We start from the raw sequence: 27,271 nt of genomic DNA, 5'->3' as shown, positions 1-27,271 counted from the left end.
TAGTGCTGAATTCACGGCTGTGTTACAAGTTTCTGTGTTTACCCATACCTTACTTGGATAGAAGGAAGTTTCTCTGTTCATCTGTGAGAGAGGGGAGCTTTGAGCACCTATCTGTCCCTGGGGGAGTGGTTTCAACCCAGAAATTAGTAGTTTATTTGCCATTTTGGGGAAATTTCTCTCTCTTTCATTTCCCTGCTATAAAACCCGCATTTGCGCGGTTTTCCGTGCCAGGCAGCACCGGTTAGCCAGGGTATAACTATTCCCAGCTCCGCAAAGTCTACTCTTCAATTTTTCCCTTGGAACTAGACAAACTTTCAACTTAAGCACTCAAACCATTCACTTCTCAGCCTGGCACTTGTTCAAAACTCATAGCAAGCACTAATAAACCTTAGCATTAGACTCCCTATACTGTAGAGAAGGACAACCCTCTCTATTCGACCTTACCAGCCAATCAGTAAAACAGTTCACTGTACCTATCCAGGCATGTCCAAAGGGCAGATTCTGGTGTACTCTCCAGTCCAACTGATGAATCTGGGCATTTTGAGGCAATGTTACAACTGTCTCATGTACACAGACAACCCTCTCCTCCTACCACCAAACACTAATACATGCGAGAGATGCAATTATACAGCCAAACTGGAGGCTAAGCTCTCTCAACCCAAGACTAGACCAGACAGTCAAGAGAAGAAGGGAATTACTTGCATCACACCACCAGTCTCACTTAGACCTATAAAACCAGCACCGGCAAAAACCACACATAAATACACAAAACCATAGTCGGAGGCTCTAAATAAAAATCTGCAAAAGCAACTGAGACCTCTAAAGCAGACATCCAAGCAACCTCCACCCCCCAACACAAACCATGAAACACATACTTCACAAAACCAGCGTGCCACACAATCACAGCCCTTAAGGCAAAATAACATACCCAACACACTAGTAATAGGTGACTCTATAGTCAGGCACACTGACGTCCCACTCACTAGGCTGAACAAAATAACTGTTAGCTGCCTGTCAGATGCCAGGCTCCGCCACATAACACAAGCGCATAGGTCACTCCAGAACAAGTACAAATACGACTCTGTCATTGTCCATGTTGTTGTGAATGACCTGAGCTGTACCTTCCTGGACTACATGAAAAAAGACATGGAAGAGCTCTCTGATCACGTAGCCCAGGCCGGTATGAGCCTGAGTAGCATCCTGCCCTCACCAAGAATGATACCATGGTATAAAGAAAAAATTATCAATTTCAACAATTGGCTAAGCTTCTGGTGTCATTCAAAGGGGATCCAGTGTATGTCAGCCTGGGAAGACATGCTCGACAAGCCACGCTGCTTCGCTAGTGATGGCTTGCACCTGTCACCCTTAGGCTTTCGAATACTGGCCAAGGCTCTTGTGACCTCCATACTGCCTTTTTTAGGCAAGGCTCAAAAGACAAACCCACCACCATAAATAGCACAAGTAACAAAAAACTGAGGGCAATGCTACTCAATGCCAGAAGTCTAAACCTCAAAGTGCACGTATTCGAGGCACTCCTCAGGATGGAGAAAATCGATAAATGTGCAGTAACAGAAACCTGGTTTAAGGTTCCAAAGAGCACCCCAGCACTACCAGGCTACAACTCATACTATACATTTCGGCCACAAAACCTGGACCGAAATACAAAAGGCGGGAGTGTATCCATATTAATCAAGCATACCCACACCTCCAGGTTAGTGGCACAGCAGGATGCTTCAGAGATCATCCACGTGCAACTAACAACAGGCAAAACTGCAATTCAAATTATAACTTGCTACAGATCACACATCATGTCTCAGGACCCCCATTCTGCATTTCTGGAAACACTGGGAAACATATTGGGTGATTTCAATTACCCAAACATTAACTGGGAGAACTACTCAAGTACTAACTCCCTTGCCCAACATTTCCTAGAATTTATAAACTCAAACACCCTGGATCAACTGGTCAACACCCCCACCAGAGGTGACAACATATTGGATCTGATCATCAACAACATGGGCGACCGGTGTTACCCCTCGCTAGTTAGATCTGACCATAAACGAATCACTCTGGATATTCACATTCTGCCCCCACCCCCGGTCAAAGAAACCACCGTGAAAAACTTTTCAAAAGCAAACTTCACATTACTTAACACCGAGGTGGAAAGTTTCAAAGCCCCCATGCCAAAGAATAACACTGTCCAAGTGGCAAAATCCTTTACTAATGCACTCTATGGGCACCTACAAGAATGCATGAATCGTGCTATCCCAAGCAAAAGCAAGACTCATTCCTCCAAGAAAAGGAAACCAGTCTGGTGGACCCCTGCCATAAACAGCTATATAACAGAAGGATGAAACTAGTACAGAAAAGAGCAAAATCCCAAGAAGGGAAGACATCCCTGATCAGTATCAACAAGAAACTACGATCCCTCATAAAATCATCCAAGGCTAGCTTCGAAAGAAAAATTGCCAAGGACTCCAAAGATAAGCACAAGGCATTCTTTAGCTATGTCAAGAATCTAAGTGACAATCCTCAAATCTGCTCAGAGTTAGTGCAGAATGGCACAAAATACACTGACATGACCGATATCGCCAACTTCCTGACAGAAAGGTTCAGTGCAAACCCCCTTCTCACCCCCAAAAGGGCCCATAACCATACCAGAAGAATGTAGTGGCCCTGAAATCACAGACACTCAGGTTAAAACAGCCCTCTCCAAAGCCAAAAACACAGCATCAATGGGACAGGACAGTGTCCCAGGCTGTGTCCTACATGAGCTCAAAGATGAACTAACTCCTCAGCAAAACACACTGTTCAAACTCAGCCTCTCCACAGGATACGTGCCCATAGAGTGGTGCACAGCAACAGTTATTCCATTCCACAAAGGTGGAGCCACAACAGACCCCAGGAACTATCGCCCTATAAGCCTGACTACCGTGGTCTGCAAGGCTATGGAGCGCATCATCATGGATCTCATAAACAGAGACATTGGGAACCTCCAAACACTGGACCCTACCCAGTTCAGCTTTCTTAAGAGCAGATCATGCTTCCTAAACCAGGTGGAATTCTTTGAAACAGTTACCAAGGCTATAGATGAGGGAAAGGTGGTACACACAGCCTACTTAGACCTCGCAAAGGCCTTTAACACCATTCCCCATTCAGATAATATAGACAAGCTCACCAGCCTGAACATAAACCCTATGTCACGAGATGGGTTGCCAACTGGCTCACGGACAGAACCAACATGACAAGCGTTGCGGGAGCTAGGTCTGACTCTAAATGGGTTACAAGTGGCATTCCCCAGGGCTCAGTCCTAGGACCCCTACTGTTTGGCATATACTTCTCAGGGGTACAGGCAAGCACAGAAGGACTATGGCTGACCAAGTTCGCAGATGACTGCAAACTAGGGGCTATAACTAACTCTCCAGTGGACACATACATCCTCCAAAAGGGTCTCACTGAGACAGATACCTGGTATCAAAACCATGGCCTAAAGCTGAATGCCAAAAAGTACATAGTCATCCCCTTTGGAAAAAACAAAGTACCCACAAACTACCACATAGGTGGTAGCAACCTAAATAGAGAAAACGTAATAAGGGACCTGGAGACCCAAGTAGATAGTAACCTCTCCTTTGATAATCACATTGCCAAAGTAGTTAGGAAATCCTTCTATGTGGCCCACCTAAATACAAAAAGGGTTTGCATCCAGATCGAAAGAGGTCATTGTGCCCTTCTACACATCACTCATCAGACCCATCATAGAGTACAACACCACATTTGGGATGTACCTTACAAGACATCTGCAACAGCTGGAAAGACCACAGAAGTACCTCACCAAGAGCATCACTGGCCTCAAACAGATGCCCTATGCAGGTCAACTGAAGAAAAGTACAGTTGTGTACACTTACCATAAATGTAGATGTTCGAGTATATTCACTGCTGCAGTCATCACATTTGGGTTATCTGCTTGCAGTAGCCCTCAGTTGGCCTTATTAACAAAGTCTTGTGTCCTGCATCAGGTTGCTGTCTCTTCTTCCATGATGTCAGGTAGTCAGGGGTATAAAACATGCAGCTGACGCCATTACATCAGTTTTTCTTGCCCCAGGTGTCAGATGCCCCCAAATGGGTAGCAATTAAATATATAAAAATACAAGGTTATACCTCTAACAAAAAAGCAAATACACCAAAAAGCTTTTAAGCATAGTAAAGGAGAGTAGAGGTATAGCGAAAAGAAGACAGAGGGCTGGAGGGAGGGTAATCAGGACTGCAACAGTGAATACACTCGAACATCTACATTTATGGTAAGTGTACACAACTGTACTATGTTCTTCATGTTTCACTGGTGCAGTCATCACATTTAGGTAGATTCCCAAAGCTAAGGATGGGAGGAGGAATTTAGATATTATTAGGACCAGCTATAAGGCCCTGCAAGACTGCAGTGGCAAAGCCAGCTCTGAATTTAGAGAAAATTGGCAGGTGGTAATGCTTGGTGAAAGTATGAACAGAACTCCAGATAGCAGCTTCTAGGATGTTCCTAGTAGGGACACCTCTGAGAAAGGCTGTAGAGGTAGATGCAGCCCTGGTTGAGTGGGGTCTGATCCCCTGTGGAATATGTTTTCCATGGTGCTTATAGCAGAACTGAATGCAATGGCCTGTCCATTTGGAAATGGTTTGCTTTGAAATAGCCTTCGCCTCTGCCTCTGCAGCAAATGCCACAAGCAGTTGTTCAGATTTCCTTTGAGGTTTAGTCCTGTCCAAGTAGAATCTAAGTTGTCTGTGCACATTGAAGGAGTGCAGTATCCATTCCCCTTTGCTCTGTGGATTAGGAAAGAAGGTTGGCAAATGAATGGATTGATTAATGGCCACACTGGATACCACCTTGGGCATGAAGGAGGGATTAGTCCTGAGGAACACCCTGTCCGCATGACAGATGATGAAAGGCTCCACTGCCATAAGGGCCTGAAATTCAGATACCCTTCTTGCTGAAGTGATTGCTAAAAGGAAAGCTGTTTTCCAAGAAAGGAATTTTAAGTCTGCAGTAGCAGCTGGCTCAAAAGGAGGAAGAATGAGTTTTTCCAATACAAAGTTAAGGTCCCAGGCTGGAGTTGGAGCTCTCCTGGGTGGTAGTAAACTTTTGGCCCTTCTGAGGAACTGCTTGAGCAGTGGATGAGAGAAGAGGGGAGGTTCTGTGTTAAAATGAGCTGAAATGGCTGATGCGTGAATTTTGATGGAGGAGAAAGACAGGCCCTTGTGAAGCATCTCAGTTAAGTATTGTAAAATATGAGGTATATTGGGCACTGCTATGCTCATCCCTTGAGAATGGTTCCAGGCACATAATCTTTTCCATTTTTCAGCATAAGATTTTCTAGCACTAGGCCTCCTTGCCTCTAAAATGATATCCATCACTGGTTTACTGAGGGATGGTAAAGGAGAGATTAGGTAACTAGCCAGGCTGCTAGGTTCAGTGTTTCAAGCTGAGGGTGCAGAATATGGTTCTCCTGCTGAGACAATAGGGAAGGAGTCTGCGGCAGGTGCCATGGGGCCAACAGTGACACACTGCACAAGAGGGGGTATCAGTGTTAGTGCGGTCAGTCTGGTGCAATCAAAATCATCCTTGGTTTGTCTTGTTTAATCTTTAGTAGCACTTTGGAGAGCAGAGGCAGAGGAGGAAAGGCATACACTGATAGGTTTTTCCAGCTGAAGGACAGAGCATCCACTTTCCAAGCTTGTTTATGGGGAGTCCTTATGCAAAATTTGTCCAATTGATAGTTCTGGAGAGAAGCAAACAGGTCTATATCTGTGCTCCCCCATTTGCTTGTCAACAAGTTGAAAATTCTTGGTTCCAGTTTCCACTTGTGTGGGTCCATGAGGTTTCTGTTTAGTTCATCTGTCAGTGTATTTAGTTTTCCTGGCAAGAATTGAGCTTGTAGATGCACTTGGTAGCTCAGGGCTGTGTTCCACAATGCCATGCCTAGTCTGCAGAGGGGGTAGGAATGTGTACACCCCTGCGTGTTGTCCGTCTTTACCATTAATTGTCCTGGAAGAATGTGGTCCTTGAAGGCTGTCAGAGCATTCTGTACAGCTAACATTTCTTTTTGATTGATATGCAGGCGCATTTGACTTGGGTTCCATTTGACCAGAATGCTCTTCCCTGCCAGGTGAGACCCCCATGCATAGTTTGATGCGTCTGTTGCTAGGGTCTGGGACGGCAGGGGGTAGTGTGAATGGTAGTCCCTTGTTTTGGTGGCAGGCCACTGCCCACCAAAGGAACTCTAGGCGTAGGCAAGGTATGATAGGAATCATTGCTTCTAGATCCTGAGAATGTTGACACCATATGCTTTTTAGATACCATTGTAGTTTCCTCATATGCAGTCTTGCATATGGAATTAGAAGAATGCAGGAGGCTATGAACTCCAAGGCTTGTCATATTTGCCTTGCAGATAGCAGGGTTTTTGTGGCTACTTGTCTGAAGTAGGTTGTCAAATGAATTTGTTTCTCTGGCGTGAGGAAAGCCATCTGGGAAGTTGTATTCAAGCTTGATCCCAGGAATTTAATTTGTTGACAGGGTACCAGGTGTGATTTCTTTTAGTTTATGGTGTACCCCAGACAAGTTAGCACCCTTTGTACAAAGGCCAGATGATTCAAAAGTATGTCCTGGCTTTCTGCCTGAATTAGACAATCGTCCAGGTATGGGTATATTTGAATATTTCTTTGCCTGCAAAATGCAATGACTGGAGCTAGGCATTGAATATCCTGGGCACAGTAGATAAGCCAAAGGGCAGTGCAGAAAACTGATAGTGCGTGTAGCCTGCTTTGAAGCGTAGGTACCTTCTGCAATATTCCCTGATTGGGATGTGCAGGTATAATTCCTTTAAATCTAGTGTTGCCAACCAGGCATCTTTGCCTAGCATAGGGAGCAACTGGTGAAGAGTCAGCATCTTGAATTTTGGAATCACCAAAAAGGTGTTTAGAGTAGACAGGTCCAGGATAGCACACCATGAATTGTCTTTTCTAGGTACCGGGAAAAGTCTAGAGTAGAAACCTTGTCCCTTTTCCTCTTCTGGTACCAACTGAACAGCCCCATGCTTAAGAGAGAAAGTACTTACTTTTGGGCCTCTGAGCACTGATTTGGGGGTAGATCTGGCCACTTGCTTGGTGTTGGTAATGTGTGGAAGTGAAATCTGTATCCCTGGGACACTATATTTAAAACCCACTTGTCCTGGGTAATGAGTTCCCAGTTCCTTGCATGAAGAGCAATATTTCCCCCCAAAGGGGCAGTCAGTTGAGAAGTGCATGGAGGTTTTAAAAATATGTCATTGAGACAGTTTACCATAGGGGGGAGTTCTATTACTCCTAGATTTGGAAGTGCAGACCCCCCCACTGCTTAATCCTGTGCGTACCCTGGGACTGAAGCTTGGGAGCTCTGCTGGAGCTGGGTTTGGATTGAGAAGTTCTGGAAGAGGCAGGAAAGGACCAATTTTTGGAAGGCCAATGCCTACTAAACCTTGGAGGTTGTACTTGTAAAAAATCGTTAACAGTTTGCATAGATTTAGCTTTTTCCTCCATCTTTTTAAGAACTTCTTCTGCCTTGTTGCCAAACAGATGGTCCCGGTTTAAGGGAGCATCCAGTAATTTCGCATTAACATGATCTGGCAAGGAGTGCTCCTTAAGTCAAGAATGCCTTCTAAGTACAGACCCAGTTATAGCAGCGCTGCAAGATGCCTCTAGTGAATCAAAACCACATTGCAAAGTATGTTTTCCAACTTGTTCAGCTGAATGCAGTAAATCCTGTAAATCCTTATTTTCAGCACAATCAGGAATCAACATAATTTTCTGTTTAAGCAATCCAATAATATGCTGCTGATACTTTAACATATGAAACTGGCAGTTTAAGGCCCTAATGGCCAAAGTTGTAGAAGTGTATACCTTCTTACCCCATCTTTCCAGCGCCCTGGAGTCTCTATCAGAGGGGGTAGGATTTTTGGCAGTAGTAGCTTTAATGCCCTTGAGTCCCTGTGAAATGGTCTCAGGATCCGCATTAGGATTTTTAAAAAGGAACTTGTGAGAGTCAGGGACCCTGTAATATCTATCAGGTTTTCTGGGAGCAGGAGGTAAAGAGTCAGGGGCCAAGCTAGATTCCAAAAAGGCATCATCAACAATATCTAGTACAGGAGGTATGGCTAAAGGTCTGTGCTGGGGCAGGAGTAAGAAATCCCTAAGCCTCGTTTTAGAATCAGAGAAATCCTTACTTTCTCAGTGAAACTGCTCCCTGAGAGTATGCAAGGTTTCACCAAAAGAGAAATCCTCTGGGGGGGAAGCAGAGGGAATACAGTCCTCAGCATCAGAATCCTCATAGGTAGATAAGGGTAAATCCTGGTCATCAGAGGAAACAGAAAATTCAGAAACCTGGTCAGAAGTATCATAAACAAACTCAGTCCTAGGTCTCTTAGAGGGGGAAGGCTGGCTTTCCCTGATTAAAGTAATAAGATCTTCAGCCATTCTTATCATTTGTTTTTTAGGCATAGAGGCCTGACCATGCAGTCTGGGCATCAGTTTTCTAAGCATGGTTCGAGTTTTAGGCCTTGAAGAAGATGGCGTCGGTTTAATACGCAAGTCAGTAGGCCTGAATACACCCTCAGAAGCCGGTGCCTGCACAGCAGATCCGGACCCATCCAAGGTAGAGATATCCGCAGGTTCCACAGTTGAAGTATCTCGGGCATACCGGACTCTGAATGGGTCTCAGTAGAGGCCTGCGAATCTGAAGTAGCGGGTATCAGGGGCTGCGAAAGTGCCTCACTGAGTACTGGTGAACTGGTGACTGGCTTAGGAGAAGTGTCATCGGCAGCTTTGGACCTAGGCGGCCTGTCTCTGTCTTTATCGCTGCGTTTTTTCAGAATGTCGATAGTTGGATGGCTTACCGAAGACATATCAGGAAAATTGAACCGAGCACCAAAATATTTAGAGGCGAAAATATACCAACGATGGATAGTTCGTGGTTTAAATAAGGCACAAAACCGACAGCAAGGTATGTCGTGGTCAGGGCCTACACAAGGAATACAGTACGAATGAAAATCTTCATGAAGTATTTGCTTTCCACAAGTAAGGCAATTATTTACTTTTACTGACATCTGTTTAGAGCAAGAAAAAGTTTCCCCAATGGGGGTACTTAGCTTTTAGTTGAAGACTTCGGTTCTGAAACTCGAAAACGAAAATTTCAGAAGTTGGCTGACCGACACTTGCGAACTGCTTCTGCTTCGGGTACCACATGGCAAGAAAGACTGATGTAATGGCATCGGCTGCATGTTTTATACCCCTGACGACCTGACATCATGGAGGAAGAGACAGCAACCGACGCAGGACCCAAAACTTTGTTAATCAGGCCGACTGAGGGCTACCAACCCAAATGTGATGACTGCAACAGTGAAACACGAAGAACATCTCCAGCTGTACTCAGTTGCATACCGCCTACTCAGAGGTGATCTCTGCCTGACATACAAGGCCATCTTCAACTCAGAATTGATGGACATGCTCCACCTAAAGAAAACCATATCCCCTCGAGCCACACGCTCTAGGGATCTAAACCTCACCACAACAATAAATAGGACTTGCTGGAGGGATAGATTCCTGTCCCAGAGACTTCCCATGCTCTGGAACAGTATTCCAATCTTTCATTAGGCAGAGCTCCTCACTAACCCTCTTCAAGAGAAACCTTGATGAGTGGATGGGAAACAGAAAGTTTACCCCAGGGATCACTTCAATGGCTCTGCTGGACAGAGGTACCGAGAACTAATCTAAGTGGGCAGGGAAAGCCGACACATTCTGGCTAGGCTTATAAATGCCTTCAGGCAGACAGCCTAGTACCTACCTATGAACCTATGTAACAGATAAACAAATTTACCCCATGGGTGAGAAGAGAGAGTTATGTTTGATGCGCACACTCCCCCACTTCTGAGAAAGATTTTCACAAGCTCCTTGGCTTGATAAACAACTAGGGGAAGTTTGTACTTGAATGGAATAAGGACCAGACACCGCGGCACTGCACATGCTAGGAAAAGAATGCACTTAAGAAGTATAAAGACTCATTAAACATACAATAAAGCTCTGGCACATTATGACCAAAATCATCCTCTTATATTAGCTTGTGATGCTGCATACGGTATGATTTTTCAAGACCCTTTTAAATAAGGGACCATTTGGTTAAGATGATGTCAAAAAATAAACAACAAATGGCACTGGTGAATAGAGGGGGCAAGTCACTGACACTGCCACGCAAGGCTTCCTTCCTGTACATCTTTACTTAATATAACATGCTCCTGTATTGCACAACCTTAGGGAAGTGCAACATCCTTGACAAAACAGTCCATTGGCAAACCAGACTTGAGAGTACAGTTACCCGTGTTGCTTCTGCATATGGAACTGGCACTCTGATTCAACATGGCATCTCTTCAGCTGAGGAAACAATTGAGAACAATCTCTTTAGCAGAGCAGATATACATACATTGAAAACAAGTTTTAGATCTACTTTTTGAAGTAAAGAAACTCCATGGTGACTTTAAAGCAAAATGTTTAAGGTAGTTACAAGCCATAAACTGCTATTAACACTGTGCAACATCACACATTCAGTCAATCAACTTATCAATGACTGATATCAAACTGAATATAGAATGTCAAAAGAACAAGGCTGAGCAGACGGCCTCTGAAGGATTTCATTACTAAACATTGCCGATAAAGTAGAAGAACATACTACAGACTATAAAAATATCAAGAAACAAAGAAGGTGGAAAATAACTGAGTGCACAAAGCACAATTAACTGAGAAAAAAACAGTCCATCACCAGGAAAGTCTAAAAATGCATGAACTACCAAAGTAAAAAACAAGTTCTTTAATGTTCCAATACACCACACAGATTTAGCGCTTTCATTCCACAAGTGAACTTCATCAGAATAACCCAGCACTAATTGATTAACAATTAAATAGTCAAACCACTTAACATAACAATACTCCATTTGTCAATAGCTAACTGACTGACTTAACAAGGTACAACAGTAAATGCAACAGTAAAGAATGCAGTAGTGAAAATGTTGTTATTATATTGTGGTCAAGCTGACTAAATAAGAATGCACACATAAAAAAATGAACACATAAAAATGTACACATAAAAAAGCTTCAATAACCATAGAAAATGTAAACATCCCATAACATAGCCTTATTTTAAGGCTCTTTTCTTTAAGGCTGATAGGTTCATAGGTTCATAGGTTTACACTAGGCTATCTGCCCTAAGGCATTTATAAGCCTAGCCCAAAGTTTTGTGGCTTACGCCACCCCTTATGTTAAAAAATACTGTGCCCATTAGTTTGTTGTGCCTATGTCCAGCAGTGACACAGAGATGATTCCCAGGGTAAACCTACGATCTCCCATCCACCGGTCAAGATTTCTCTTGAACAGAGCCAGCGAGGTGCTCTGCCTCACATGGACCGGGATTTTATTCCACAGCATAGGGAGACTCTGAGTGACAAATCTATCCCTCTAGCATGTCCTATTTATATCCGTGCTAAGGTTTAAGTCGCTTGCTCTAGTGGATCTGGTAGATTTGGATTTTTTGAGGTGGAGCATGTCCATTAATTCCGGGTTGGACATGGCCTTGTATGTCAGGCACAGGTCACCTCTGAGCAGGCGGTATGCGACTGAATAGAGCTGGAGTTTCTTCAGTCTGGCAGCATATGACAGATTTTGGAGTCCCTTTATCCTTTTGGTGAGGAACTTTTGGGGTCTCTCCAATTGCTGCAGGTGTCGGGTGAGATACATCCCGAATGGGGCATTGTACTCGATCATTGGTCTGATAAGTGAAGAGTACAGGGGAACAATGATCTCACTTGATCTGGATGTGAATCCCTTCATGATCAGGTGGGCAATGTAGAAGGTCTTTCTAACCACTTTAGCAATGTAAGTGTCAAAAGAAAGGCCACTGTCAACCTGGGTCCCCAGGTCCCTGATAACCTCTTCTGTGCTTAATGGATTGCCACCTATATGGTAGCTTGGGGTTACCTTTTTTTTCCCGAAGGGTATGACTATACATTTTTTGGCATTTAACTTCAGGCCATGGCTCTGGCACCAGTTATCAGTTTCCATGAGACCCCTCTGAAGGATATCTGTGTCCGATGTACTTTCCACTATGACGCCCAGTTTGCAGTCATCTGCAAACTTTGTCAGCCATAGTCCTCCTATGTTTGCCTGTACTTCTGAGAAGTAGATGCCGAACAACAGGGGGCCAAGGACTGAGCCCTGTGGGACACCACTTGTGACCAGCTTGGAGTCTGACATGGCGCCAGCAACTCTAACCCTGTGGGTTCTGTCCTTTAGCCAGTTTGCAACCCATCTTGTGACATATGGGTTTACATTTAAGCTGGTAAGTTTCTCTATAATACCCGAGTGGGGTATTGTGTCGAAAGCTTTTGCAAAGTCAAGGTAGGCTGTATGGACTGCCTTTCCCTCATCAATGGCCTTGGTGACTGTTTCGAAGAAGTCGACCAAGTTCAAAAGGCATGATCTGCCCTTGACAAAGCCAAACTGGGTCGGGTCCAATGTCTGCAAGTCCCTATGTCTTTGTTTATGAGTTCCATTATGATCCGCTCCATAGCTTTGCAGACCAGGCTTGTTAAGCTTATGGGGCGGTAATTACCAGGGTCCGTAGAGGCACCGCCTTTGTGGAGTGGGACCACAGTTGCCGTACGCCACTCCTTGGGCACGTATCCTGTGGTAAGGCTAAGATTAAACAGCTGCCTTATATGCGGGTTTAGTTCCTCGTTGAGTTCGTGTAGCACATAGCCGGGGACACCATCCGGTCCCATTGATGCTGTGTTTTTAGCTTTAGAGAGAGCAGCTTTCACCTGCACATTTGAGATGTCTGGGAGTCTACACTCCGCTGGGATAGTTATCTCTCCTTTTGGGGAGGGGGGTGAAGTTTGCACTGAACCTGACTGCCAGTATGTTGGCAATGTCTGTGGGTTCAGTGATTTTGTATCATTTTGGACTAATTCTGTGCATATCTGGGAGTTTCCACCCAGGTTTCTAACATAGCTGAAGAAGGCCTTATGATTGTCTTTTGAATCTATTGCAATTTTTCTCTCAAAGTTGGCCTTGGATGATTTTATGAGTGCTCGTATTGTTTTACTAATAATGATCAAGCGTGTCTTCTTTTATGGATTTTGCTCTATCATGTAACAGCTTTCTCCTCTTATTGTAAAGTTTGTTTATGGCTGGGGTCCACCAGACTGGACGTTTGCCCTTGGTGGAAAGAGTCTTGGTTTTATTAGGGATTGCCTGATCCATGCAGTCCTGGAGGTGTTCATAGAAGGCATTTGTAAGGGCTTCCGCAGCTTGGGTTGTGGTTTCCACTGGCTCGGGGGGCCTTGAAGGATACCACACCAGTCTTGAGTAGTGTGAAGTTTGCTTTAGAGAAGTTTTTCACTGTGGTCTTTTTTGTTTGGGGTGGGGGTGGGATGTGGATTTCCAGTGAGATAAGTTTGTGATCTGATCTCACCAATGAGGGATATACTTCCGGTGTGGAGCATTTTGTCCCCATGTTTGTGATGATGAGATCTAGTATATTTTCTCCTCTTGTGGGAATGTTGACTAGTTGTTCCATGGCATTTGAATTTATGAACTCCAGGAACCTTTGGGCTAGAAAGTTGGGGCTTGAGTAATGTTCCCAGTCTATATTCGGGTAGTTGAAGTCACCCAATATAATGGTGCTTGGAGATACATTTATACCCTCCAGTGTCTCAGGAAGGCTGTGTGGGGTTCCTGAGTTTGAGAGGGTGGCCTGTAGCATGCTACAAATTGTAGAGCAGTTTTGCCTATGGTTAATTGCACCAGGATGGTTTCCGATGCTTCGTGCGTTGCCACCAACCTGGAGGTGTGGGTATCCTTGATGAATATGGATACACCCCCTCCTTTTGTGGTGTGGTCCGGGTTTTGGGGCCGGAACGCATGATATGAGGTAAAACCTGATAGTGCCGGGGTGCTCTCAGGAGCCTTGAACCAGGTTTCAGTCACAGCACAGACATCGATGTTCTCCATACTGAGAAGGGCCTCGAGTGCATGCATTTTGAGATTTAGACTTCTGGCATTGAGCAGCATTACCCTTAGTTTCTTCCCATTTTTGTTTTCTAGGGTGGTAGGTTTAGAATTTGAGCCTTGCCTTAAAAGGCACTATGGGGTGGCAAGAGCCTTAGCCAATATCCGAATCCCAGGGTGACAGGTGCAAGCCGCCCTTGCGAGCAGCGTGGCTTGTCAAGCATGTCATCCCAGGCAGACAGACACTGGATCCCCCTTGAATGACACCAGAAATTAAGCCAATTGTTAAAGCTGATCATCTTGTCTCTACGTTGTGGCATCATTCTTGGTGAAGGAAGGATACTGCTCAGGGTCAGGGTCATACCTGCCTGGGCTACATAATCAGAGAGCTCCTCTATGTCTCTTTTCATGTAGTCCAGGGAGGTATGTCTCAGGTCGTTCACACCAGCATGGACAATGACTGTGTCATATTTGTACTTGCTGTGGAGTGACCCGAGTGCTTGTGTTATGTGGCGGATTCTAGCGCCTGATAGGCAGCTTACTGTGACCCTCTCCTTGTTCAGCCTGGTGAGTGGGACGTCAGTGTGTCTGACTATGGAGTCACCTATGACAAGTATGTTTGTTGTTGTATTTGGCCTTAAGGGCTGTGACTGCTTTGCACACTGTTTTTGTGGTTTATGTGTTGCCTGTGGTGTGTCATGAGGTGGCAGTTGCTTGGATGTCTGCTTTGGAGGCCTCTGCTGTTTAGGTAAATTTTTGCTTAGAGCCTCCGAGTATGACTTTGTGTGTTTATGTGTTTGATTCATTGTTGTGATAGCTTTATGTGAGACTGGTTTTGTGGTGTGTGTAGTTGCCTTCTCCTCCTGTCTGGTCTTGCCAGTCCTGAGTTGAGAGAGCTCAGCCTCCAGTTTGGCTAAATAGCTGCATCTCGCAAGTATTTGTGTTATGTGGGAGGAGGAGAGGGTTGTCAGTGTACATGAGGCAATTGTAACATTGCCTCAATATTCCCAAATTCACCAACTGGACAGGAGAGGACGCCAACATCTGGCCCTTCGACATGCTACAGAAATTTAGAAGTTAGGGGTGTAACTGAATAAGAGAGGACTTAGTAAGGAAGTGGGTACTCCTGGGGGGGGGGGGGTTTGCTAGTGAGGGACTTTGTATAATACAGAAGTGCTAAACCTGAAAAGAAGATGCTTTTAAGACAAGTGAAAGCTTTTAGGAACAAGTGCTGTGCTTTTTAGTTAAGGGATATACTGTTTAGATTACTAGTAGAGCAGTTCTAAGGGAAAAAATGAAGAACAGACTTTATGGAGCCAGAAAAAGTTTAACCGTGTTCATTCAACCCAGGGGCTCAGCAGGCATCAAACTTTAGTTGCCACATTAACTCACAATACTCGAGGCTGGTTTCCTAGTCCCCCCTCTCTCAAAACATTTTACCTGCTCCAACACCCAAACTTTAAAAGACTAGTCCTCACATAACAAAGTATGTTTAAATAATGCATTGGTTTCTCTTTTCCTAGAGATCTCATAGAGGTGTTGATAAATTCTCTGTCTCAAAGTTCTTTCCATTTTGCCAATACAAAATGCAAACCACGAGGAACAATAGGTAAGGTATACCACCCCTTTAAAATGACAATTAAAATACCTCTTAGCCTTTAACAGCCCAACGGGACCCACCAAATACAGCTGATCCACACTGGCTACATAGGGGCATTGGGGGCACCTTCCACATTTGTGTGTGCCTATCTTTACTCGGGAAGTTGAATCAACTTTACGATTTTCAAAAATATTCCCCTTCTCAAACTAAACCTCAGTTTCGTAGAGAACACATCAAGACTATTAGGCATACTAGCAAAAATGTCCCAATAAGTCTGTATTATATTTTTCATGAGGTGGGTATCTTCGTGAAAATCCATCAGAAAATAGGTGTCATTACAAGGGGGTGCATCAGTGTCCCTCCCATCCATCTGTATGGTCGTTGGCCCAATAGAACCAGAAACTACCCCCCTATTCTCAAGGGACAGAATGGGCATATATCTCACTCCCCTCTCTTGTAAAATCTGATCAGTCAGGGAGATAACCAGAGCTTCAGGATAACCACGTCTAACAAAAAGTTCACCTATATACTCCAGTTCAGATATCAATTCTTCCCTCAGTGTGGTCATGCGAGCCGCTCTGACCATCTGACCCTTGACAATGTTCCTTTCCTGGGAATACGGATGTTCACTTTTAAAGTGAAGATAAGAATTAGAAAAATATTTTTTATGATACAAAGAGAAAACATCTTTATTGTACCATAAATCTTTTCTAATGTGTACATCCAAAAAGTGAACCACTTCTTCCGTCACACTGGCTGTAAATTCTAAAACAATTAGTGGTGTGGTTAATAAAATCTAAAAAGGGTTCAATAATCTCCTTGGATCCCCGCCACACCATAAAAATATCATCCAGGAAATGGAAATAACATCTAACATGCTCGTAAAAGGGGGAGGCAAATAAAAAATGCTACTCCCAATACAGTAGAACTATATTAGCGAACATGGGGGCACAGGAGGCCCCCATAGCTACCCCCCATCTGTTTGTAATATGCTCCCTGGAAAAACAGAAAACTGTTTCTGAGGACGAGTTCCATATTCTCGAGAACTAACCGAAAGTCCAATGGGGAGAGAAAGTCAAAGTCCACAATGATCTCCTCAAACCAGGCTAATCCAATGTCATGGGGAATCACACTGAACATGTCTTTAATATCTATTGTAAGAAAGATATAGTCCACATTAAAATCCACTTCCTTAAACATGTTCGAAAAGTCCCAGGAATCTATTAAAATGTGATGAAACAACCCGTAAAATGGTTTTAATTTGTTATCGACATATAAAGCCAAAGGCTGTTTCTTAGAGCCGGAAGAAGAGACAATAGGTCTCAAGGGGGGAGGGGGGTTGGGCATCTCTGTGAGTTTTGGGAATCCCAAAAATACCAGGAATCACTGTGTTGGGTACCCACAAAAACTCATATAGCTGTCTATCAATGGCACCTTGAAGCAGGTTGTCCTCCAGGATCAAATCCAAATTCCTGTAAGCCAGGTTAATCTCACTCCTAGATACCTCCTGGTATTTACCATTCCCATGGAGTATCTCTAACATTTTACCAGTGTAAATCCATTCCTCCGTGAGGACAACCCCACCTCCCTTGTCCGGCTTCATAATCCTAATTCTACTATCCCTGCTAATATCAAAAAGCAGTTCCCTCTCTTCCTTAGATAAATTTCCACAAACATAACCCTTCTTATTCTGGGCATTAAAACACATCCGAATGTTCTTCTCTACTAATGCCTCAAAGTTGGCAAGAACAGGGTGTGTAGGCGGGTGAAAAGTACTCCTTCTTCTTAATGGATTATTGTGTTGGGAAATACTACCACCCCCAAAAAAGACATTCAAGTTACGATTTCTCACAAAAAGTTTAGTGTCCAACACCATTTTGGCCACTGACCCAGATCGACTGGGAACAAAAGTAAAACCCTTTTGAAATAATTCAAAATGGGTAACAGAGGTTTCTATCTCTCTGTAGTTAAAAATATAAAAAACACTGTAGAAATAAACAGATCTATCAGCTGTTATATCACCTATGTGACCCCCATTTAAAAACTCCTGCCCCTCTGTCTGGATTTTTGGACTTTCCTGGTGACCAGTGTGCCTGACTGAGTGTTTTTTCTTAGTCTATAAAAATATCCTTACAGAAGAAAAATGTCATGAAACTCAAATGAATGCTGAAATGATAGCTACAATGATGAGAAGTAACAGAAATTTTTTGGAACTATTGCTTTTCATGATGGAAGGTTGGTGTCATTAAGTAAATAAGAGCTCAACGTATTTTATAACAGAGGATTACAATTATTAGTACAAAAAGGTTATGTGTTTTGAGGAACAAGAGTTATTACTCTATGGAAAATGAAACAAGTAATACGGGAAGAACTATATATTGGACTCTGGAAAAATGAAGACTTTGCTAGAGAATTTTGTGCGGCTAACAAAAAGTACAGTTTTGTACCTACCATAAATGTAGATGTCCGATAGGTATGCATCTGCAGTCATAACATATGGGTTGACCTGCCTCAGGCAGCCCTTCGGTCGGCCGGATTCCAAAGTCTGGGTCTGGCCTCGGCTGATGTCGCACTTTCCCCGACGTCAGAGCTTCTGGGGTATAAAGGCATAAGCCGACACCATTTTCCTCAGTGTTTCTTGCCCCAGATGCCAGGTGCCCTCTAGGAAGGGCTAAATTTGGATAAAAGCTGAAAACTTCCAAACAGTAGCAAAATATATATATATATATATATACATACAAACAAATACACCATAATAGATTCCCCCAGCTAGCTGAAAGAGGGGTAAGCACCCTAGGAATACCACAGAGGGGAAGGAGGGTGGGTAATCCTGACTGCAGATGCATACCTACCGGACATCTACATTTATGGTAGGTACAAAACTGTACTATGTCCTTCAAGGATGCATCTGCAGTCATAACATATGGGTAGAATACCATAGCCAAACTGGTGGAGGAGGTACTAAGAGAAGGATGGTGTAGTTAAGATCCCCTGCAGAACTGCAGTTGCAAACCCTGCTCGAGATCTGGAGTATAAAGGTAGATTGTAATGCTTGGCAAATGTATGCACGGAGCTCCAAGTAGCAGCTTCTAAAATGTCCTTGGTAGCCACCCCCCATAGGAAAGCTGTAGTGGTGGCTGTGGCCCTTGTGGAATGAGGCCTGATATTTTCAGGAGCTGTCTTTCCATGAAAAGAGTAGCAAAAGCGAATGCAATTTCCTATCCATTTTGAAATTGTCTGTTTGGAAATTGCTCTTCCTTGCACCCCAGTTGCATATGCTACAAAACGTTGGTCAGTTTTTCTGTTGGTTTCAGTTCTGTCCAGATAGTAGCATAGTTGTCTGTGTATATCCAAGGTGTGTAAAAGTTTTTCTCCTTTGTTCTGTGGGTTAGGGAAGAACGTAGGCAAATGAATAGCTTGGTTCAAGGATACCCTGGATTCCACCTTTGGCATGAAAGTAGGATTGGTTCTCAGTGACACTCTAGCCTGGTGGAAAATAAGAAAAGGCTGCACTGCCATTAATGCCTGTAACTCGGATACTCTTCTTGCTGATGTGATTGCCAGAAGGAAAGCAGTTTTCCAAGATAAAAACTGTAAGTCTGCTGATGCTGCTGGTTCAAAAGGAGGTAGAGTCAATTTTTCCAGCACAAAATTGAGATCCCATGCAGGTAGAGGGGGTCTCCTTGGAGGTTTACCATTTTTGATCCCTCTCAAAAATTGTCTGAGAAGAGGGTGAGAGAAGATAGGAGGATCCATATTGTATTCTGCTGAAATTACTGAAGCATGAATCTTAATGGAAGAATAAGACAGGCCATTGTGGAACAATTCTGCTAAGTATTCTAGGATGTGTGCTAGGTTTGCCACTGTGACATCTGCGCCCTTTGATGTGCTCCAAATGAGAAATCTCTTCCATTTAGCTGAGTATGTCTTCCTTGTGGAAGGTCTGCGAGCCTCCAGGATAATGTCCTTGACCCTTTGAGATAAAACAGTTTGGTTTGGTTTTAAGGAATTTTCCAGGCAGTTAGTTGCAATGTTTTCAAGTTTGGATGCAGGGTCTTGAAATTGTTCTGCGTTAGAAGAAGAGGCCATGAGTTTACCTGAGACAAGCTTCTCAGTAGTGGATACCAGTGTTGTCTTGGCCAGTCCGGAGCTTATAGTATTACCTTTGGCTGTTCCTCCCTGATCTTCAGTAGAACCTTGTACATCAATGGGAGAGGTGGAAAGGCATATACTGTCAGGGCATTCCAGCTGAAAGAGAGAGAGTCCACCCTCCAGGCTTGTGGGTGGTATGTCCTTGAGCAGAATTTCTTCAGTTGGTGGTTGAGTGGGGAGGCGAACAGATCTATCTCTGGCATTCCCCATTTCTTTGTTATGAGTTTGAAGATGTCTGGATGCAGCATCCATTCGTGAGCATCCGTGGTAGTTCTGCTTAAGCTGTCTGCTAGTGAATTCTCTTTTCCTGGTACGAATGTGGCCTGCAGCTGGATATTGAGATTCAGGCATAGGTTCCACAGATTCATTGCCATCCGGCATAGAGGGTAGGAATGTGTGCCTCCCTGTTTGTTTATGTACCACATGACCGTGGTGTTGTCTGTCCTTATTAACAGATGTCCTTGCTGGAGGAATGGTTTGAATGCCTCGATTGCATGCTTCACTGCCAGCATCTCCTTTTGGTTTATGTGCATTCTTAGCTGTCCTTGAGGCCATAAGCCTTGGATACATTTGTCCTCCATGTGTGCTCCCCATCCTAGGTCTGAGGCGTCCGTGGTGATAGTCTGCCTTGGTTTTGGTTTGTTGAAAGGCAACCCTCTGTTGGACTGACAGGCCTGAGCCCACCACATGAATTCCTTTTGAAGGCATGCTATGATTGGTATCATGGTTTCTAGACTGTGCCTGTGTTGAGACCATACATTCCTTAGGTACCATTGTAATTTCCTCATATGCAGCCTGGCTTGTGGGATCAAGATTATGCAGGATGCCATGTAACCCAGGACCTGCAGGACTTTCCTTGCAGTAAGCTGAGTTTGTCTTGTCAAAGTCATGAAATAATCTGGTAGTTGTTTTTGTTTTTCTTCTGTGAGAAAAGCCATCTGAGTGATTGTGTCCAGATCCGCACCCAAAAAGGTTATCCTTTGGGATGGCACTAGTCTTGACTTTTGGATGTTGACTGTGTATCCCAAGGCCTGTAGCAGGTGTATGACATAGGCCAAGTCCTTTAGCAATTTTGTCTTGTTGTCTGCTTGTATTAGGCAGTCATCCAGGTATGGGTAAATTTGAATTCCCTGAAGTCTGCAATGTGCAATTACTGATGCCAGGCATTTCGTGAATACTCTGGGCGCAGTAGATAAGCCAAAGGGCAATGCTGAGAATTGATAATGCTCTGATCCTGCAAGAAATCTGAGGTGTCTTCTGCAATCTGGTCGGATAGGGACGTGCAGGTATGCCTCCTTGAGATCTAGAGTCACCAGCCAAGACTCCTTGCCCAACATGGGAAGAAGTTGCTGTAGTGTCAGCATTTTGAATTTTGGCACAATGAGATATGTGTTCAGTGCAGACAAGTCGAGAATAGGCCTCCATTGGTTTTCTTTTCTTGGTACAAGGAATAGTCTGGAGTAAAATCCTTGGCCTTGTTCCATAGATGGTACCCTTTCTATCGCTTTCATCTGAAGTAAATTGTTGATTTGTCTTAAAGCCTCTGCCTTCTGGTTTGGTGGAAGGTTTGGCATTCTGCTCCTTTTTGGTAAAGTGTGGAAGTGAAACCTGTATCCTTTGTCTATTGTTTGCAATGTCCATGTGTCCTTTGTAATGTAATGCCAGTTTTTTGAGAATAAAGCCAACTTTCCACCCAAGGGAGCTTCCAGTTGATCCCTGGTAGGCGGAATCAGAGCCAAGTCATTGTGTCTGTCCTGTGGTAGTGGTTGTAGTTGCAGCTGTGGCACTACCCCTCTGGTTGGCAGGCTGCCACTGACGGCCCCTGTAGGCACCCTTTGATTGACCTCTGCCTCTAGGGCATCTATTCCTGCCCCTCTGTGCTCTGGAGGTGTCTGGAAAGGACCAATTCTTTGTAGGCCAGTTTCTGCTGAACCTCGGGGGTTGGACCTGCAGAAATTCCTTTACTGTTTGCACAGATTTTGCTTTTTCTTCCACTTTCTTTAGAATCTCCTGTGCAGGGGAGCCAAATAAATTTTGTTTCTCCATTGGAGCATCGAGGAGTTTAGCCTTGACATGGTTGGCAAGGATTGCTCTTTTAGCCAGGCATGCCTACGAATTACTGCCCCAGTCATAGCTGATCTAAATGAAGCCTCCAGTGCATCATAGTCACATTTTAAGAAATGATTACTGACCTGCTAAGAGTTGTGTACCAAATCCTGAAGGGATTTATGGTCTAAAGGTTCAGGAGAAGAAAGCTTCTTATTCAGCTGATCTAACAAAAATTCTTGGTACTGTATCATATGGAATTGACATTTTAATGCTCTGGCAGAAAGAGTAGCAGATGTATAAACCTTTTTACCCCATCTCTCTAATGCTCTAGACTCTCTTTCAGAGGGTAGGGGATTTTTGGCAGTAGCAGCTGCAACTCCTTTTGGGCCCTGAGAAATAGTTTCTGGGTCTGCAGCATGGGCTTTATACAGGTGGAAGTGAGAATCCGGGACCCTGTAATATCTATCAGGCTTGGCAGGGGCCGGGGGAAGAGTATCAGGAGCAGTACTGACATCATTATACACAACATCAATTACAGTTAGAACAGGTGGCATAGCTAAGGGCCTATGCTGGGGCAAATGCAAAAAGGTCCTTAATATTTTTCTAGAATCAGAAAAATCCTGACCCTGCCATTGGAAGTGCTCCCTCATGGAGTGCAAAGTCTCCCCAAAGGAAAATTCTTCAGGTGGGGAGGCCGAAGGAATAGAATCTACTGCATCTGAATCCTCATAAGGCAAGTAAGCCCCTTCCTGATGGTCTGACAAATCAGATCCATCCGTGGAGTAATCAGAGGAGAGAGGTTCAGAGGGATCAGTCCTGGGCCTTTTGTCTGGTGGAGGTTGGGAGGCCCTGTCTGGGTGAGGTTGGGAGCCCCTAATTAAGGATATAAGGTCCTCAGCAAGACTGAGAATCTGAGAACTTGAGGAAGGCTTCTGTGAAGTAGATTTGGCAGGCAAAGCTTTTGAAAGTTTGGCAGCTTTAGCCCTGGAGAAGGCCTTAATAGACATAGAAGCTGGGGGCCTAGCTGCCCCACGTGCAGGTGTAGAAATGTCCAAAGGAATGGTGTCGGACAATTCTTGAGCACTAGCTTCGGTAGGAATTTCTGAAGCCGACTCAGCCGGGGCCTCTGTGGCCTCGGTTGTCGGAGGAATGGTTTCGGTCATAGTAAGAGCCGAGGACTCAGTTTCAGCCGAAACCGAGACACTCGTGGTAGCCCTTGCCGTGGTTTCAGCCGAAACCGCGGGCCGCGAGTGTAGGTCCTTTTCCTTGCGTTTTTTGGCCATATGCGTAGTCGGAGTCTCCGACAGCATTTTATAAGCAAAATCGGTTCCAAAATATTCTTCTGCAAACTCCGACCGACGTCTAAGAGTCCGTCGGTTGAAGGAGGCACAGGCTAAACAAGCTGATACGTCGTGGTCTGGGCCTAAGCAAGGAAGGCAGTAAGAATGGAAATCCTTATGAGGTATTTGTTTCCCATAAGTTAAACAATTATTTACTTTGTCTGACATCGGCTGAGGCAAGAAAGAGTCCCCAACAGGGTACTTAGCTTTTTTCAAAGTCTTCGGTAGCTGAAATCTCTGCATCTGACCGACCGGCACTTGCGAACAGCTTCTGCTTCGGGCACCGCGCGGCAAGAAAGACTGAGGAAAATGGCGTCTGCTGATGCCTTTATACCCCAGAAGCTCTGATGTTGGGGAAAGTGCGACATCAGCCGAGGCCAGACCCAGACTTTGGAATCCGGCCAACCGAAGGGCTGCCTGAGGCAGGACAACCCATATGTTATGACTGCAGATGCATCCTTGAAGGACATCAGGAAGATGAGACTGAGTATACGTTTAAAGAATGTAAGCTTTATCAGATATAAGAGAATATAGCTAGGCAAGCACCAATGCATTCATTGTCATTCAAAAAGGATGTTGGAAAAAAATGCATAATGACTTTGCATGCCCATGTATTAACAATGTATGACTGAGGCAGATGCTGATCAAAATGGTTAGAAATATTTTATACCAAATAATATTATGTTGCCAGGTGCAATAAGAAAACCGAGAATATTGTTTGCTGCTTAATGGTTGCCAGAACATACAGTAATGGGTAATGCTGCTGAAATCATATCAAAAGAATGTACTACTTATATATATAGCTACTGTAATTGATTAAATAACATAAAAATGAAGAGTTTTAATTGGGAAATGCATTCAGAATACTGTAACATTTCAGTAGAGGGTACACAGGAGTCAGTGCTCCGCCCTACATTATTTTTTGATTTCATTTCTGGGTGCACATTTGTAGGGGAGATTGGTATTAGAAAATTTGCAGATGACATGAAAAAAGAAGTTATGTACGCACCATAACGTTCCATCTGAGTAGGTAAACTTCATTTGTCAGCAACCTGTGGGTTATGGATCCGACACGGATCCGAGCCAGCAGCATACCAAGCAAAAAGATCCAAGCTCCAAGCTCCTCCCCCTTACCCATACTACACTGCAACCTCCTTCAAATCCTCGCGTTTGCCACCTGCACATAATAACAAAAGAAACTAACAACCTGAGACACCTGACTCAAGGACAAAGTAAAGCTCGCAAGTCATCAAGGTCAGGGGGAAGGAGGGAGGGAGGGACGGTTGCTGACAAATGAAGTTTACCTACTCAGATGGAACATTATGGTGAGTACATAACTACTTTATCTGAAGTACTTAACTTCATTTGATCAGCAACCTGTGGGACAGAGTCCCCAGCTACCCGAAATCTTGGGAGGCCCTTAAGGAAGGATATTCCGGAGCACTGCAGAGCCAAAGGCAGCCCTTCTTCTAGACACCAAATCCAGTTTATAATGAGAAATAAATGTGTGAGGAGATGCCCAGGTAGCCGCTGAACAAATGTCATCCAGGGAAACTCTAGACCAGAATGCAGCAGACGTTGCCATAGAACGCATAGAATGAGCATGAACTCCCATTGCTTCTGGTAAACCAGACTCTCTGTATGCTTGTAGGATACAACTTGAAATCCACCTGGCGAGAGTCACCTTTGAAAGTGGTTTCCCTAGAAAAGGCTTAGCAAAGGAGACAAAAAGTTGATCAGATTTACGAAAGACAGCCATCCTGTGCAAATAAAAATGTAACTGTCTGTGAACATCCAGCAAATGAAGTTTATATTCTCCTTTGTTCTGGAAATTAGGGAAAAAGACAGGCAAATTAATGGATTGATTAATGTTCGTCGTGGAAGCAACTTTAGGGATAAAGGAGGGATTAGTCCTGAGAGACACCCTATCCTTATGAAACACAAGGTATGGAGGTTTGATACAGAGAGCCTGAAGCTCCGACCCTCTCCTGGCTGAAGTAATGGCTACCAAAAAAGCCGTCTTCCATGACAAGAACTTCAGATCAATGGAAGCTGAGGGTTCAAAAGGAGGAGCAACTAACGCCTGAAGAACTAAGGTCAGATCCCATGGTGGGGATGAATTTCTAACAGGGGGTCTCAAAAGAAAAGTGCATTTTGGAAAGGTCTTACAAATTCTGGCAGCAGCAAGAGAACCAAAGTTGTCCCCAATATGAAAATGGGAAAAGGCAGCCAGTTGGACCTTCACAGTAGATGAGCTGGCCTCTTGCTGAAAAATATGAGACAAGAATTCCAGTACCGCTGGAATAGGAGCGGTGAAAGGATCCAAGTTCTTTCATGAAGCCCAAATTGAAATACTTTTCCATTTGCTACTGTAAATCTTCCTGGTAGAGGATTTATGTGCCGCCACCAGGATAGACTTGACTTGGAAAGAGATACCGGGAGTCCTGGCTGGGGAACTGGATCAGTCAAGCTGAGAGTTTGAGACCTTCCAGGTTCGGAGGAGCCATTCCCGAGGGATGAGAAATCAGATCCAGAATGGGATCCAATATCCAGAGTGGAGCTATGAGATGAGACCGCAGGGAGGGGAACCATACTTGACGAGGCCAGAATGGGGTTATGAGGATAATCTTGCTCCTCAACCGGCGAGCTTTCTGCAGAAATTTTGTCATAAGTGGAAGTGGAGGATATGCATAAAGAAGACCGGGAATTCAAGCATGGACTAGAGCATCTCTGGGGGCTTCCCACAAAGGAGAAATTAGAGCGAAAAACTCACTGTACTTCATGTTGGAAGGCGATGCGAAGAGATCGTAGCAAGGCTGACCCCACTTGAGGAAGATCTGTTCCGCTACACAAGGATTCAGAGACCACTCGTAAGGAGAGAGGATAGTTCTGCTCAATTTGTCTGCCAGTATGTTAACCGGAATGTGCATTGCTAACAGGAAGTGTTAGGTGGAGATCGCCCATTCCCAAACTCTCATGGCTTCTCGGCAAAGGGGGTAAGACCTGGTTCCCCCCTGTTTGTTGATATACCAGACCACTGACATATTGTCCGACTGGATAGCAATAGTCCCCGGAGGAAGAGAGGCATGAAGGGTATGCAACGCTAAAAGGACCACCCTCATCTCCAGGACATTTATATGCAGTATGGTCTCAGTCTGAATCCACGTGCCTTGGACATTCCTGCCCACACAATGCCCCCCCCCCACCCTAGGGGGGGAGGCATCCATGGTCACTGTGGCCTGGGGTGGTGACATAACAAAGGGTCGTCCTTCCCGAAAGGCTCAGGATTGAAGCCACCACATGAGGGAGTTTCTGCAAACCCTGCTGAGGGGAATCGGGAAGTCTAGAGGGTGGTGTAGAATAGACCACTGGGCTTGCAACATCCACTATAGAACCCTCATGTGCAGACGAGCGTAAGGAATCAGATGATCGCTGCCACCATGGACCCCAAAGCTCTCAGGACTAATTCTGCTGGGGGAGCAGAGGACTGAAGGAGGGCTAGCACATGCAGAGTCATGCTGTGAAGTCTGTCTGACGTTAGGAAGGCCCTGGCCTGGAGGGTATCTATCCTGGTCCCTATGAAGTCTAATACTTGAACAGGCTGGAGGAAAGACTTCTTGACATTTATGGTTAGCCCCAACCAGGGTGACATCTGGAGGAAGAAATCCCTGGCTAAAGAAAGTAGATGCCTGGTGGGGACGGTGAGGAGCCAGTCATCTAGGTACGGGAAGACCTGTATGCCCTGGAGCCTCAAGTGGGCCGCTAAAACTGCCATGACCTTGGTGAACACCCTGGGGGCTGTGGTGAGACCGAAGGGTAGGACCCTGAACTGGTAATGACTGGCCCCTAACCAAAAGCAGAGAAACCTACTGGACCGTCTATCCATGAGAATATGGTAGTACACATCCTTGAGGTATATGGAGCACATCCAGTCCTCCTCCTGCAAGAGGGGCAGGATGGATTGGAACATGACCATCCAGAATTTCTCCTTGGTGACGAAATGGTTAATTGTTGACAGGTCGGGAATCGGCCTTAAGTCCCCCGTCTTTTTTGGCAC

The 27,271-nt window shown here is 44.6% G+C and overlaps 1 protein-coding gene across 7 annotated transcripts in view; it reads right to left on the bottom strand.

The window, feature by feature from the left end:
* The window catches only part of LOC122793060 (synuclein alpha interacting protein), a 2,145,219-nt gene that overhangs the window by 1,564,137 nt on the left and 553,811 nt on the right, over positions 1-27,271 (bottom strand). The gene's annotated exons all lie outside the window — the stretch shown is intronic.

The sequence above is a fragment of the Protopterus annectens genome, chromosome 2.part0 (genome assembly GCF_019279795.1).
Source record: "Protopterus annectens isolate FY-2018-M chromosome 2.part0, PAN1.0, whole genome shotgun sequence".
NCBI classification, from domain to species: Eukaryota; Metazoa; Chordata; order Ceratodontiformes; family Protopteridae; genus Protopterus; species Protopterus annectens.
The sequence above is the reverse complement of the archived record's forward strand: the minus strand, read 5'-3'. Positions and strand labels throughout refer to the sequence as shown.